The following is a 17190-nucleotide window of genomic DNA, read 5'->3' on the forward strand; positions in this document are numbered from 1 at the left end:
CCGGAAGAAGACCTCCGCCATCGCCAGCCTCCCCGAGGATATGGAAGCCAACATCCATGGCCCTCAGCCTCCTCGACAGCCTCGCCTTCGCTGCCGTCTTCCGCACCTCACGGGATGCATTCAAGCCGGAGGCACCGTGTCTCGTCCTGCCCGGCGACACCCCAGGGACCATCACGCTCTTCTTCCTTGCCGAACGCTGCGCCGCAGCCGTGCGTTCCCCGGGGCTCCGCCATGCCATCCTGGGCTCTTCCGGGTGGCTCGTCAACGCTGACGACCGGGCCCGGCTGTGCCTTGTCAACCCGGCCACCGGTGAGCGGCGTGCACTCCCGGCCATAGACACCATCCCCTTCCTCGACGCCCATTGTGAGCGCCGCTACTTCACCTTCCACAAGATGTGGTTCCTTAGGGGGCCGCCGCCGTACCCCTACGGCACCATGACGCTCATAGCCAAGGAGATGCGCCACTCCCTCTACCGCAAGGTTGTCCACTCCGACTCCGCCGCCGTCGTCATGCTAACCACAGGGCCGGATTACGGTGTTGCGGCCTTTGCCATGGCGGGGGGCGGTGTGTGGAGGCTGCGGCACTGGTGCAACGCCATCGAGGACGCCGTCCACCATGATGGCAGCTGCGCGATGAAGCTCCGGGCCGTGTGTCTGTCTATGGAGATGCGCGGCGTTGCGGCGGACGCGGAGGTGGCACGCGGTGAGTCCACGATGAGCGCGCGGACGTGGAGGCTTCGGCGGCGTGGCTGCGGCACACGGCAGGTCGCAGCAGGCGCGGAGGCACGTGATGATGTCGAGCAAAGGCGTTTAAGACGACGGTCGACAGGCAAGGCGTGTCAAGATTAGGGGAAAAATTGTTAGCTATAATCTTGATACAAGTTTGTTAGTTGCATGCCTAGTTAGCGGGAGAGGATTGAGTCACATGCATGCGTCGATAAGTTGTTAGTGGCCGAGTCAAGGATGCATGCATGTAGTGCGTTAGCTAGTGCGTACGTGACTTGCGGTGTGGCTGGGCTGTGTGTGTGTGTGTGAGAGAGTCATGGAGTTAGCGGCGGGTGTGATCGCCGGGTCGTGTGCCCTCTCATGTAGTGATCAAGATGCGACGGTGTGTTGCCGAGCCACGGTGACGGTATGAGCCGAGCCGGGGGTATGTGCCAAGTAAAGTAAGGCCGTTCATGTGGCGGGACGTTTGTGCGCCGAAAAATATAGTGTGCTCCTTCTTTCACCTTCGTCCGAGCGAGTGAGAGAAGATGAGCGGCGAGCTAGTCGAGGTTTGTCTCAACAAGATGAACTATTTAAGTGTTATAGATTTCTACATCATGAACAGTACAATTGGTGACTTCTTCACAAATAAAAAAGCCAGGGAGGTTTTGTGCAAAGATGCATCACGGTGGTCGGATTTTTTTGCTAATAAAAAAATACAAGGGTGCTTTATGCAAAAAATGTGTCGGCCGATCGTCATCACTCATTGACAGGTGGGCTCATACACGTAGATACGCCCGCATATACGTTTGTTACCGTCGTTGCATGCTAGAGTCAAGTTAGGTGATCACAAGAACATATTTTCAAAGTTCTAACACCAAACTGCACAAAGTTTTATATGACTCCCAATGATATTACCTATTTTTTACTTATCTATAGTGAAGATAAACCATTATTTTTTTGCGGGAAGATAAACCATTATTAAGAATAAAAATATATGTGAAGATATTTGTTGGTGACATGTGTTCTTGAGCTTTCTACAAGCATATTACAATAGCTTTTTTTTTGCGGGGAAAGCATATGACAATAGTTGTGAAGATATAAGGTCACATTTCCATGTTAATTCAGAAATGATGTTATTTTGCCACTAATATTTTTTAACATAATCATGGTTTCCTTGTCAGTATGTCACATGAAATTTCAAGAAAAAAGAGAAGCATAAATTTTGCTGCAAATGGAATTTTTATTGAGCACATGTGTATTTGCAAATATAGATGTCCGAATAATACCAAAAAAGATTGCAGCTTAAAATTATTTTTGCATTGTTAATTGTGTTAAATATAGTAAATTAATTAAGATATTATGATGATGTAATAGAGCATATATATGTTCACGCAATAAATAAATAAATCATATATATGTAAAAAAGTTTGGTACAAAAAACATCGGTGTTGAAATAGATAATAGCCAGCCTGGGTCTTACTCCTCTGAAGAAGATACTGATCAATTCACTGACAACTATGGGTGACGAAAGAATCCTATCCATCTCCTTCCATGTGGGACATCTTTTTTCTTTTCTCGACCTACAAAGTGTAGGGCCTCCAATGAGCTTCAAAGACCACGGAGCCTCCGGTCAGCTCACGCAATTCCATCCTCGTATCGCATGAGACGATCTATGGAACAAAAAAAGCATACAGAACATTAATGGTAATAGCAAAAAAGGAAAAAAACAAACATATGTATCTTATTATATAAGACTTTTTTTTGTTACTAATGGAAAAACATAGCATCGATCGAAGTAGATGCGAAACAGATCGTCGCTTGCAAGGCTGGTTGTGCACCTTGACTTGCATAGTTGACATGGTGGTGGCGCCGCCATTCTATTAAAAAATATATCAATTTGGACAATACTAAAAAATTACACTAATAAATATAAAATCAGTTTCTACACTAATAAATCAAATTCTATTAGGCATAATCAGATTGAACTAAAACATATTCGACACTCTACCCTAGTTTCAAAATCTGTTTTTACACTAATAAATCAAATTCTACTGAGTATAATAGTATTTTACACTACTAAATCAACACAAAAGACTAGAATCTAATTCTACACTAAAAAAATCTACACTAATAAGTATAAAATCAGTTTCTACAATAATAAATCGAATTTGTTTCCTGTGTTTCATGCTTTGCATCCCATGACAGATATGGTGTCTGATTTCATAGCTTGGGTAGGTAATGGGTTAAGTACCGGTAGTAACAGGATTCTAAATTAAGGAACGGTTTGGTTTGATTTTCGGTAAAAGGCTTTAGAACACAGGAAACAGTTTGATTTTCAGTTTTTCTTTTCGCCCTTCAGATTTTGGCACCAAACAAAGGCGGCGCCTTAATTAATGTTTTGCCCCTTCAGTAAAAAAAAGTGCAGTAATCCGGCTTCAGGCTCTCAAATTGGTGGCGTTCGGTTTTGCCTTGTTAAGCAAGCATTTGATGCCACTGATTGTTGAAAGGAATCAAATTCTCTTGTTCACCCATTTCACGGCTTTCTCTTACCAGCAGAGCATGCTCTGGTTCAGTGACAAATTGCTGAAGCAGCTCACTAATACAGTATATGCATGTGATGCGGAGCTGCTGGTGCTTGGAGTTGTTTAAGACAGTGTTTGGGGTTTCAAAAGTAAGGAAAACAATTTTGTTTTGCAGGATTCAGACTACTCTTTTGTGATTTTTTTAAGTGAACGAATGGCCCTTGCGGTTTCAAGTTTTGGAAGTAGAGAAATACCAGACTAAAGTTTGTTGTAAGCAGTTTCGCAGGGATAATAATTTTATGCCTCCACTGATCATTTCAATCTGAAGTTGAGTGGGCTTAACTTTTAGGTCAGATGGCTGCTGGTAGAAAGAAAGCTGTTGCACTTTGAGCTGTTGTACATTTGGTTTGAGAGCCAGATGATCGAGGTGAATTAGGTTTTGTCTGCACAACAATTAGAACGCTAAACAGGCAAGTCAGTTAAGAGTTTTTGCTTGAGCATCTCAAAGACATGTTGTGGCTAGTCTGAACAATGGACAAGCAAGCAGATTTGAGGTGTTGATGCCCATTCCTGTTGCTAGCAGAGCATCACACTTGCTGCACTTCTCTCGGATACTACATACACTACTGAAGTTGCAGTAAGGGAGGATGACAGTTTAGCATCGTGTGAGCTGCAACGGATGAATTTATGGAACTGTTCATTGCTTCTGTTGTTGCCGTCACAATGATATGATAACTCTAGGACTCCATAATCCACATGCATGCTTCAACATGTTCGCTATAATTCCCAGAACCGGAAGGAGTATTTTGTTTTGTTCCCACGAGTGCAATATACACTCGTGATCGAGGATGCCGGCATTCGGCTTGCTCCATATTGATGCATTTGTTTTTGGGACCATGTCCAGCTTGGAAATAATAAATAAAGAAATATAATTTAAGATTATATATGCAACAAGGAGCAGCTAGGATGAAAAAGATAAAGATATGATGATATCATAGCACCTCACCTGCGCCAAGGAAGGACAAGCCAACAAAACGATCATGCTTTGGTGCTTCCGCCCGGCATGTGTGTGAGGGTTGGCACTCCCTAGGAGATCTTTTAGGCTCCTCACGCCCACAAGCTGTGTGTGATGGTTGACACTTCCCAAGGATTGTTGTTAGGCTTCCTTCTCTCTGTATTTTTCTCCTCCTCCTCCTCCTGTTGGGGCTGCGCACTTCTCGCTGCTCGTCGACGGCAAGAAGCGCCGGTACAGGTGAGCTTCCTCTTTGATTCTCCTTTGTGTTGTTAAAAATAGTATCCACCAACCTATTTTAGCTCTGAACAACCTGTTTTTTCAAAGAAGAGAACTCAAGGGAAATTTCAGCAAGCAAACGGCTGTGTTGTGAAGGTGTGGAGGAGGCAGAGAAGATAATTTGGTCTTCTCGTGTACTGCTTCTAGTTCATAAATAAATTCATAAATCATGTAGATAATTTGGTCTCGATTACAAGGAGATCTCGATTACAAGGACGCGGATTTGCTAACCTAGCTTTCGAGAGATTGCAACTTACTCTTTTCGTCCTAGGGGCTCCCCTTTATATAATAGATTGAGTTCCCTAAATTTACAATAGATCACGGGTCGTAATACAACCCGTGTCCTACTTTTTCCCTACTTGTCTTGCCTCCAAGGAGAATCTTCATATTTGGGCCTTCGTGAGCTGGCCAATCAAACTCCTCCATGAGCCGGCCTCCCGCCGAGTTACACCCTAGGCTTCTAGGCCCTTCCGTCGCCTGTGTTGATCCGGTGGGTCGAAGTGACCCATGAGCCGTTAGGCTCTATGTTGGGTCATTCCTCCTAACCGGGTCAACCCATGGAGAATATCCCCAACATGTGTACTGCTTCTAGAGCATGATTGGTTTGCTACCAATATTTGGCTAGCCAAATGTTAGCATTGCCAAATATTGGCAATACCAAGACTTGTCAAATGTTGGCAACTTTATGTGAGATAGGCAAGACAACTTGATACCCAATCAATGAGTAGCCAATATTTGGCACCATGCCGAACATTGGCATGCCAATTTTTGGCATCAATCCAATTATGCTCCTAGTTCATAAAACATGTAGATAATTTTGTCTTCTGTTTCATGTTTCGACTCCATCATATTCTGTTCTGTTGTGCGCGGTCCTCCCCCAGGCTTTTCTTTCTCTCGGCTCCGTATGTGAATATAATACATTTTCATTTCAATATGCAGTGTATATCTCACGTCACAACATACATTTCATTATGTATGCAAATACATACAGGATTTCTAGTCAAAGAACAGTATGTTTGTTAATAATTGCAAAGACATACTGAAACTTAATAACTTTATTGTCACTGCAAGATCATTCGCGATGTTTCATTAGCTTGTTATTTTGCTGATGTATCAGTTGAGACTAATTTCATGACAAAGTTTCCTTGCCTAATTTCATGAAAACTTTGTTGGAAACATATCGGAGGGAAATGATTGCTAGAATTGTTGGCTTGTTTTATATTGTATGACTGCAAAATTTACTTCCATAATGCGAGTTGTGCGCCTGTGTTTCTGTAATGCTAATTACATCCATTGTTTGCTCGTAGCTTGAAAAATAGATGTCCAGATTCTAGCCAACATGAGCTTATCTTCCATTGGGGTCATCGGTGCCATCAATGAGTGTATCACTTTGTTTCAGTGGGCCAAATCCGCCATTTCATCTCTGCACTCCCGACGGAGTGGCTCACAGCAGCAAGATCTCCAAGGTCGTGTATCACAGTTGGAGAGTGGCCTACAAGGTCTCAGGGATACTCTTCCCATAATGCATGACCTCATTAATAAAGCAGAGTGGAGGAGCCATGATGACGTTGTGGCAAGTCTCCTTCCGAAACTCAAGGATTCGGTGTCTGACGCCGAGGACCTTATTGATGAGTTTAGTTGGTATGAGAAGAAGGTGCAAGTGGAGGGCGATGCAGGCGAGTCTCCTTTCATTGAATTCTTTGATAGTGTAATCCAAGGTAGCTTCAATAAGCTGAATGATGCCCAATTGAGATTGGATCGTCTTTCGAGTCAGCTAAAGGATATCGGGCTTCATGGAGTTACACAGCGATTTGAAAAATTTGTCAGGCCGGAGACCACCTCTTTCCCAAGTGAAACAAAAATATTTGGTCGTGATAAGGAGCTGGAGCAATTATTGAGATTTCTCAATGTACCTGAGAATTCAAAACGCAAGAGAGCAACTAGATCAATCAATGTATCAACAAGCAACCATGTTGGTAACAAATCAAGAATATTCTGTCTTCCTGTTTTGCCAATAGCTGGAATTGGTGGTGTTGGAAAGACTACTTTGGCCCAGCTTATCTGCAACCATCAACGAGTGAGGTCCCACTTTGACCTGATAATTTGGGTTTGTGTCTCAGATGACTTTGATGTGAAGAGGCTAACTAAAGAGGCCATACAATCCTGTACTAGAAATGAGGGAACAAACAATAATCTGGATTCTCTTCAGCATGCTCTTTCAAACAAAGTGGAAAACAAAAGGTTATTGATAGTCCTAGATGACATGTGGGATGAAGCCTTGAAGGAAAATGGACAGTGTTGGAAGAGGTTTTGTGCACCTTTTAGAAATGTCCAAGAGGGAAGTATGATGTTGGTCACCACTAGATGTCCAAAAGTTATAGACGGGGTGCGCACAATGGATCCGGTTAACTTAGAAGGTCTATAGGATGACGTCTTTTGGAATTTCTTCAAATTGTGTGCGTTTGGATCTGAGGAGTCTAACAATGATGCCGAGTTAGAGCGCATTGGTAGAGGAATACTTCGTAAACTGAAGGGTTCTCCTTTGGCTGCCAAAACGTTGGGACGTATGTTAAGCATGGACCTTCAAGCATCACATTGGAATTTTATACTTGAGAGTCAACTGTGGGAGTTGAGACAAGAGAAGACAGATATTTTGCCTGCGCTTCGGTTGAGCTACATGTATTTACCATTCTATTTGAAGCAGTGTTTCGCATTTTGTGCGGTGTACCCAAAAGATTACAAATTCCAGAAGGAACGCTTGGCTGAAATTTGGGTAGCAGAAGGCTTTGTGGAACCGCAAGGTGGTGTTCCAATTAAAGTTATTGGCCATCGCTATTTTGAAGACCTTGTAGCACGGTCCTTCTTTCAAAAAGTTGGTGGTGGATATGTAATCCATGACTTGCTGCATGACATGGCTCAAAAGGTTTCTGAGCACGACTGCTTCATCTTAAGAAATAAGAGTGACTTTGATAAGGTTCCCCAGAATGTTCGTCATCTTTACGTACTCCCTAGCCGCGACTTTGATGATTCCAACTTGTTGACACTATGCAAGTACACGAAGCTGCGTACCCTAATTTGCAAGAAGAATTTAGGGCAAAAGACATGTTTTGCAATGGCTCATTGGTGTACTAATCTTTTGCGTATGCGTGTTATTTCTTGTGCCTTCACAAATAAGTTACCAGATAATATTGGCAACTGGAAGCATCTTCGGTACCTTGAAATCTCCAGAGCTTGTCCTTCAAAGAGGATTCCTTCATCTTTCTGTTGGCTATATAATCTGCAGATTTTAAAAGCCAAGAAATGCATGCTAGAAAACTTGTCCAATGACTTTGGTAAGTTGACCGGTTTACAAAAATTCGAACTACATGGATTTACTCTTGATTCACGGAGGATAAACTTAAATGATATACACGCAATTGGTACCTTCCCATCACTGTCAGTGACAGACCTAACCATTGAGAGGAACCAAAATATATCAAGCCTGGAACAATTTCTGCATCCAGAGTGTGTACCAGCCATCAAGAAAATCAGAATTGAATATTGCACTATGTTGGCAACAATACCAACTGAAAAGTTTGGGGATTTGCATTTCCTTGAAGAGCTGGACATCGGCTCTTGTCCAAACATCCGCTCCCAAAGACTGGTATCGTCGTCCCTTAAGAAGCTCATCCTGCGTGGTGCTGGTCTCTTTTGCAATATTGATTGCTGCTCCCTCACCTACTTTTATTTAGCAAGTGGGCATGTCACGACCATCCAACTACAAACGTGGAGTCTTCCATCTCTACGGGAGTTAACCATCATTTGCCAATCTCTTACATCTATTGGAGGCAGCATTACAACATTCTCATCCCTTACTGTCCTAACAGTTAAATATTGTTATAAATTGTTAACCCTTGATGATCTCTTAACACAAGAATGTCTACTTGCTATTGAGGAAATTCACGTCACAGATTGTCTCGAGTTACTATCCCTGCCATTTGAAAGGTTTGGGAGTTCGCCTAATCTGAAACATCTGGTGGTTGATAACTGCCCAAGTCTCAACTGGCAAAGAGGCTTGGTGTTGCCATCATCTCTCCAAAGGCTCAGCTTACAGTGGTGTGGGAATATCTCTCCATATGTTCCGAGCTGCCTACAGAGCCTCACATCCCTTGTCTCACTTGAAATTGGTGGATGCAATGGTATAACATCCATTCCAGGCAACATTTGGCACAGTTATCTCGCTTCTCTTGAGAACTTGGTGATTCAGGATTGTCCAAACCTAGTTTCAATTGGTGGAGCAAACGCAGTTGCACAAATAAAAAAGGTGATGATACTCAGATGTCCAAACTTAGAGGAAGCAGAGCAGATCAATAGATGATACTGCTGCCTAAGGTATTTGTGCTAACACTTGTTTCTTGTCCAACTTTTACTTATATGCTGTTTGAAATTCCTTATATTCTGGAAATAACTCATGTATTATGCAGTAAGAATCCAACTTAAATTCTTACATGTTCCCAACTTAAAGTTACTTGTTGAGGACACCTAGCTACATCTATTGTATATCTTGATCTGTTTTTATTTCACCAAAGGAAACTGTGCTGTCTATTACTGATGGAATCTTGAAAATTTGCTAACCTATCGATGTAGGAGTGCTTCCGTGTTGTGTGTTAAGTTGAAACACTTGTCTCCCTCTCCCTACCAAATTTGCTCTACTGACCATGTTTTGTTCGCAGGAACCCATAGCTACATTATTTGGAAGTTGGAATACTGGAGGATGAGACTTGTCGACGACAAGGAAAGAAAAGAAATGTGGTGTTTACTGCATCCCTTCGTCTCACCGTCTCTATCAACCTCACTATGGCCCAACTCCCTTTTTTATATAGTTTTGTTCCATCAATTATTTCCAATATTTGTGTTGATAATGGTCAGTTCCCAGTTTGCTCCAGCAAAAACTTGTTGTAAGTTATGAAATGTGACAAAATTGATGTGCGTCTCTAAGACATTTTGTGTATATATGCATTTGTGTGTTTTGGTACATCTTAACTAGTTTGAACAATGAAAAGGCAGATCTGGTTTTGCATTCAGAAGTAAAGTACTAGCTGAAGTTGGTTGCGGGTTTCTACACCTTTGATGGGTTAGTATTTTCGAATGCCACAAAGTTAAACTACAAAAATTCAAAAAGCAAGTTAAACTAAATGTCAATTTTAGTTCTGATGAGGACTTTTAGGATTAATTGTTTAAAATGTATTTATTGCAGTGCGCAGCAGATCCTGAATCTGCAATCCTGATTACTGCATTTTTTTTAAAGGCAGTGCTTGGGGTTCAGAAGTAAGGAAAACAACTTACTGGTTTTCAGGGTTCAGACTAGCAGCCTCTTGTGTGTTTTGCTTCTGTGATTGTTTTCAAACTGGAACACTGTTGAATGTGGTTTAATCTTTAGGGCTGCTAGAATGAAAGCTGCTGCAGTTTGAGCCAGATGAGGCCAATTAGGATCAGTGTGAACCAATTACGAAGAGTGAGAAGGCCGCTGGCAGTACAGCTCAGCGAAGCAATCATTTTTGGCGCTCCATCGATCCTCATAATTTTGGGCGCAAGAGTCTGTCTGTCAGATTCAGTGTGCATCTCCAAGACATGCTATTTTTGTACTTGTACGCAAGAGTTTGGCGCAAGAGCAGAGAAGCGAGCAGGGTTCAGACTCTGAATGTTGGAATAGCGGTAAAATGATGAAAATAGCAACAAAAAACTTAATCGGCGTTTCGCAAAAAAAAAAGTGTACTACTCCGACGTCCGTGGTGCTCTAGATAATAAAAGAGAGGCAAAATCAATACTCTAAGAAAAGATCTTTGTCTCAATATGCAGGTTCTGAATGTCCAATTCCACAGCCATATTAAGAATTTATCTGCAGCAGGTCCGGACTGCAAAGCTGTAGTCAGCATGTTGAATTGACTTTCACGTTCTTCTCCCTCTCTGTGTGCGCCCCGGGGGCCGACCACGTCGTCCTGGGCTCCTCCTCCTCTGGCAGCTGGTTCGTTACTGCCGCCGCCGAGGCCCGGCTGCACATCGTCAACCGGGTCACCAGTGAGCAGCGCACGCTCCCTGGCATCGACACCATCCCCTGCCTAGGTGCTGCGGATGATATTGCTGCTGATGCTTGGGTGACATTTTTTTTAAGATAGTGGGGTTTCAGAAGTATGAAAACAATATAGTTTGCAGGGTTCAGAATAGTATTAATTTGGTGTTTGTTTTGTCTTGTGATTGTTTCAAACTGCAGCCAAGTTATAGCATGCTTCATAAACCAACTCTGCATCGGCCTGCCTGTTGATGATCAAGCTAGATCTTTTTTTTGGAGGGTCTGAGGGGTAGTGTTTTGAGAGGGTATATTACAGTACCGGGCAAATCGGTGGCATTTGGTACCGGAAGTGATGGATGCAACTCAAATGATGATTCATCATCCTTGTCTGTTTGTGTTGGTGGCGTGCTTTGTCTCCCTGCCACTGCAAATTCTTTGCTCGAAGAATTTTTTACAAGGCGAAACAGACGCCACCAATTTGTCTGGCAATGTACTACATACAGAGTTTCTACTAGACAAATTGATTCCCTTGTAAGCAACAATTTGACCCCCTAGATCATTCAAAGGAATCAAGCTTCGTGTTTTTCCCATCTCTGTTGCTATTGTATTGGAGTAGAGTAGCATCCTCTGCCTCTTTTACCAGCAGACCATCACTCTCACTGCACTTGTTAGGTTTCAGTAACTAAAGAGGACTGTTTGGTTTGCAATTATTTAACTTTTCTGCATCTCGAGCTGCAACATGGGAAGGGTATGTTACTTGTATGGTCGCCACGACGATGAATTGCTATAGTGACTGGAGGCTATGGAAAGCTGCACATGTTCTTCAGGATAGAACAAAACGGATTATTTCATGACGATGATGAGTGGCCAATTTAGGACTGGCAGCTGGACGCTATGCAAAGCTGAACATGTTCTTAAGGAATTGTGATTTGCTGTTGAGAGGGAAAATAACTGGTTTGCATTGCAAGGTTAACAATTATTTTTCTTTTATCTAGATCATACCATGCTATATATTATTCTCGTTATTGTTTTCATCGCACGTACGCAATATATTTGTGACATTGAAGATATCGTTATTCGGCTGGCTCCGCATTCGAGTCACTTTCACGAACTTGTCTGACTTGGAATACATATAACCATATATGTATAAGATGCGCGACATGGAGCAGCTCTCCTTGGTGTTGCCGCAGGCGGACAAAGAAAGCTGTGTGAGGCCGGCCGTGACAAATTAAAGCATGGTTGCTACTTCCGCCCACAAGCTGTATGTATGTATGTGAGGGTTGACACCTTCCAAGAGATTGTCATTGGATTCCTCTCCCGCACATTTCACACCCATCCAAGAGCACTCCCACCCTCCTCCTGCTGCTGTTGGTGCGCGTTTGACAGCGAGCCTCTCGTCGACGGCAATCAACGCCGATCCTTTCTTCTAAGTACCGCCTCATTTATTCTTCTGATCTTTTTTCCTCTATATGTTGTTAAAAATAGAATCAACCAATCTATTTTAGCTTCTAGCAACCAATTTATCAAAGAAGAAAAATCGAGGGAAATTTCAGCAACCTGATGAAGAGAGCACTAGCTATAGCAAGCAGAAGATAATTTGCTATTATTTCAATATTTGAGGTATTTTCATGTACTGCTTCTAGAGTCTTCTGCCATATTCACAAAATGAGGGATATCTCTCTCTCTCTCTCTCTCTCTGTTGTGCACTGTCCTGCCCAGGCTCTATTATTTCAATGTTTCGAATAGCGGGCGCTGCTAAATAGCGGCGGCCTTCAAATCAGCTATAGCGGGCTATTTGTACATGAGACTATTTAGCGGCGCTGAAAAGGCTATAGCGGACTATAGCAGGGCTATAGCTGGCTAAAACTATGGAATAATCTCATTTTAATTTATACTCCCTCCGTCCCAAAATTATTGTCTTAGATTTGTCTAGATACGGATGTATCAAGTCCGTATCTACACAAATCTAAGACAAGAATTTTGGGACGGAGGGAGTATATGTTTGTGTATATTTCACTTAGGTGATTTCTAGTGGAAGTACAATATCTTTCTTAACGTTACCAATTGCAAAGACACACTGGAACTATAAAACGTTGTTTTCACTTCATGACATTTCTCTAACGTATCCACGGAAACTAACTTCATGGGAATTTTCAGTGGAAACATATGTGGAGAAAATAACTAAAACGGTAGTCGGCTTGTTATATACTACCAAGATATTAATTGTGTCCACTGATTGCTTGCAGGACCTGCCAACCACAATGAGCCTATCTGCCATTGGGATCGTTGGTGCCATCAATGAATGTGTCACTTTGTTTCAGTGGGCCAAATCTGCCATTTCATCTCTGCACTCCCGATGGAGTGGCTCACAGAAACAACATCTTCAGGATCAAGTCTTGCAACTAGAGAGTGGCCTACAACGAATGAGGGATACTCTTCCTGCAATGTACGACCTCATTAACAAAGCAGAGTGGAGAAGCCATGAACAATGTGTGGCCAAGCTCCTTCCATGTCTTAAGGATGCTGTGTATGAGGCCGAAGACCTTCTTGATGAATTCACATGGTACGAGAAGAAGGTGCAAGTGGAGGGCAATGCAAGCCAATCTCCTTTCACTGACTTCTTTCATACCATCATCAAAGGCAGCTTTGACAAAGTTAATGATGTCCAATCGAGGTTGGACCATCTTTCAAGTATGCTGGATAAGTTGGGGCTTCATGGAATTGCACAACGCTTTGACAAATTAGTCAGGCCAGAGACCACATCTTTACGAAATGAAACAAAAATATTTGGTCGTGCCAAGGAGCTGAAGCAGGTATTGGGATTACTCGGTGTACCTACAAGCCCAAAACGTAAGAGAGCAACTAGTTCAATTGATGCATCAACAAAATCAAGAATATTGAGTCTTCCTGTTTTGGTGATAGCTGGAATTGGTGGTGTCGGAAAGACCACTTTGGCACAACATGTCTGCAGCCATCCACGAGTGAGGTCCCACTTTGATATGATAATTTGGATTTGTGTCTCGGATGACTTTGATGTGAAGAGACTAACTAAAGAGGTTATACAATCATGCACTAAAAAGGAGGGGGCAAATGATAATTTGAATTCTCTTCAACATGCTCTCTCTAACCATGTGAACAATAAAAGGCTATTGATAGTTCTTGATGACATGTGGGATGACTCCTTGAAGGAAAATGGGCAGTGTTGGAAGAGGTTTTGTGCACCTTTTAGAAGTGTCCTGGAGGGAAGTATGATGTTGGTCACCACTAGATGTCCAAATGTTACCGAGGGGGTGCGCACAATGGAGCATGTTATAGTTGAAGGTCTGAAGGATGGCGTATTTTGGAATTTCTTCAAATTGTGCGCTTTTGGATCTGAGAGTTCTGACAATGATCCCGAGCTGGAGCGTATTGGCCAAAGAATTCTTCCTAAATTGAAGGGTTCTCCTTTGGCAGCCAAAACTCTAGGACGAATGTTGAGGATGGACCTTCAAGCATCTCATTGGAATTCTATAGTTGAGAGTGTACTATGGGAGTTGAAACAAAAGGAAACCGATATTTTGCCTGCCTTTCGGTTGAGCTACATGTATTTACCATTCTGCTTGAAACAATGCTTTGCATTCTGCGCCATGTATCCCAAAGATTACAAATTTGAGAAGGCATGCTTAGCTGAAATTTGGGTAGCAGAAGGCTTTGTGGAACCTCAAGCTGGTGTTCCCATTCAAGATATTTGCTGTCAGTATTTTGAAGACCTTGTGGCGCGGTCTTTCTTTCAAAAGTTTAATGGTCAGTATGTAATCCATGACTTGCTGCATGACATGGCACAAAAAGTTTCAGAGCACGACTGCTTCATCTTACGAAATAAGAGTGATTTTGATAAAGTTCCCCAGAATGTTCGCCATCTATGCATACTCCCTAGCAGTGAATTTGATGATTCCAACTTGTTGAGACTATGCAAGTACACGAAGCTGCGCACCCTAATTTGCAAGATTAATTTGGGGAAAAGAACATGCTTTGTAATGGACCACTGGTGTACTAAACTTACACGTATGCGTGTGATGTCTTGTGCCTTCACAAATGAAGTACCAGATAGTATTGGTAATTGGAAGCATCTTCGGTACCTTGAAATCTCCAGAACTTGTACTTTGAAGAGGATTCCTTCAACTTTCTGTTGGCTATATAATATGCAGATTTTATATGCCAAGAAATGCAACCTACAAAGCTTACCCGCTGACTTTGATAAGTTGACCAGTTTACAGAAATTTGAATTAAACGGACTAAGTATTAATTCAGCCAATCAAGAGGGACGAGGAATTAGGTCAATAAAGAATCTGAATCAAATTCGTGAATACTTGTTGATAGATAATGTTGGCATCCTAAGTAAGGATCATGCAGCAGAAGCTGAACTGAAGAATAAGAAATGTCTTGATAGGTTGGTATTGATTATGCGAGTTGCTTTATGCCCTGCTGAGTTTTATATGCACAACAGTGATATAGAAGTGCTTGAAGGTCTGCAACCTCCTATCAGCCTCAAGCGTCTCTTTGTCCAGAATTATGTCGGTGTCTCGCTCCCAAGCTGGTTTCAACCACAAAACTTGCCAAGCTTAACATCACTTCATTTTGTAGGTTTTGTTGGGATGAAGAGCATATCATTTCCTATGATCTCACAGAACATAAACCTAAATGAAATACATGCAATTGGTACTTTCTTGTCCCTGGCAGACCTAAGCATTGCTAGTTGCGAAAATTTATCAAGCCTGGAAGATTTTCTGCATCCAGATTATGTACCAGCCATCAAGGAAATAAGAATTTACGGTTGCAAGATGTTAGAATCAATACCAACTGAAGTGTTTGGGAACTTTCATTTCCTTGAAGAACTGTTTATAGCCAATTGTCCAAACATCCGCCTCCAAAGTTTGGTTTCGCCGTCCCTCAAAAAGCTCTTTTTGCATGATTCCAGTCTCTTTTGCAATATCGATTGCTTCTCCCTCACCTCCTTTGATTTCCGATGTGACTCTGCCATGTCCATCCAACTACAAACGTGGAGTCTTCCAGCTCTACAGAGATTGACAATTCGCTGCAATTCCATTTCTACGAGCACTGGTTGCATTAGACCATTCTCGTCCCTTGCAGCCCTAGACGTTGAGTTATATGGTAAATTGTCAAGCCTTGATGACCTCCTAACACAAGAATACCTACCTGCTATTGAGGAAATTGACGTCAAATGTTGTTCTGTCTTACTGTCCCTGCCAGTTGAAAGGTTTGTGGGTTTTCCTCATCTGAAACATCTGGTGGTTATTAATTGCCCAAGTCTTAACTGGCAAAGGGGGCTGGTATTGCCATCATATCTCCAAAGGCTAAGCTTAAGGAACTGCGGGGATATCTCTCCATATGTTCCCAGCTGCCTACAGAACCTCACATCCCTCATCTCTCTGAGCATTGGTGGGTGCCAGGGTATAACATCCATTCCAGGTGACATTTGGAGAGGTAATCTTGCATCACTTGAGGAACTTAGGATTTGGGAATGTCCAAACCTAGTTTCATTTGGTGGAGCAGAGGCAGTTGCATACATAAAGAAGGTTCAGATATACAAATGTCCAAAGTTAAAGGAAGCAGATCAAATCGTTAGATGACCGCCCAAGGTATTTGTGCTTACACACTTATTTCTTATTTCTCGTCAAACTTTTTCTTATATTTTGTTCGAAAGGAAAGTCCATATGGAATCATGATCTGTTAATATTTCCGGAAAGAAAAGTCCGTATGGAATCATGACCTGTTAATATTTCCTGAAAGAAATGTTCGATGTTCACAAATTGCATACATGTGACATTTTGAAAAAAAGCTTGCTAACCTGGTGTGTCAAGTCACTAAATTGTTAGTTCCAATGTTTAGTTCAGACAGAATATTGATCTGTTAATATTTCCCTGGAGGAAAACTGTGTGCTGTTGTGTCGTGAAACTCTCCCTTTTTTTTTATTTGCCACATAGGCTTTACTGACATTGTTTTCTTCTTCAATGACAGGCGAGCAGGAAGCCATAGGTGCATTATTTGGAAATTTGAAGACCTAAGGACAACGAGGTGAATGCGAGCGCTCCATCGCCACCACCATCGCCTGCACCTGTCTCGCCGACTCGACGGGGAGTGATCTTCTCCCCGTCTGTCCGTGCTGGCCAGGAGTCTGCCAGGGCGGAACTCCGCATGTTATCATCTACACCTCCGCGCGGGGGGGGGGGGTGCGTTGACTTCCGGACCCGAGGAGGCTGAGGAGCAGCCCCTGCGATCTTCTTCTTCATCACCGCAACAGTCTACTCCGCCTCTCGGAGTCGTCGGGACGGGCTCGACGGCCGATATTACTCCTTCGCCGCGTCATTACGTCGGGACTGACGGTTCAGCAGCCACCTACGAGGACTCTATGGTTAAGGCCATGCGTAGGATGGCTGCCCGCAACCTCGACTTCGAAGGTATACTCTCTCGCAAATCTTTTATGTCTTTTGATAAATCCAAAGTATCTTCAAATATCACTAGACTTGGAGTGTCACTAGGACGCAATGAGAAAGAGATAGACTTTTTGGTTAGGGCCCTTAAACAAGTGGATTTCGACCGGCTTACGCTTGCTCCTAAGTT

General features: G+C 42.8%; 2 pseudogenes; both read left to right on the forward strand.

Annotated features, from left to right (window-relative positions):
• The first annotated feature begins 5859 nt into the window (after positions 1–5859).
• On the forward strand, positions 5860–8877 carry LOC119361610 (annotated as a pseudogene).
• Positions 8878–13013: 4136 nt separating this feature from the next.
• LOC119266117 lies at positions 13014–16199 on the forward strand (annotated as a pseudogene).
• The last annotated feature ends 991 nt before the right edge of the window (positions 16200–17190 follow it).

This window comes from Triticum dicoccoides, chromosome 2B (genome assembly GCF_002162155.2).
Source record: "Triticum dicoccoides isolate Atlit2015 ecotype Zavitan chromosome 2B, WEW_v2.0, whole genome shotgun sequence".
NCBI classification, from domain to species: Eukaryota; Viridiplantae; Streptophyta; class Magnoliopsida; order Poales; family Poaceae; genus Triticum; species Triticum dicoccoides.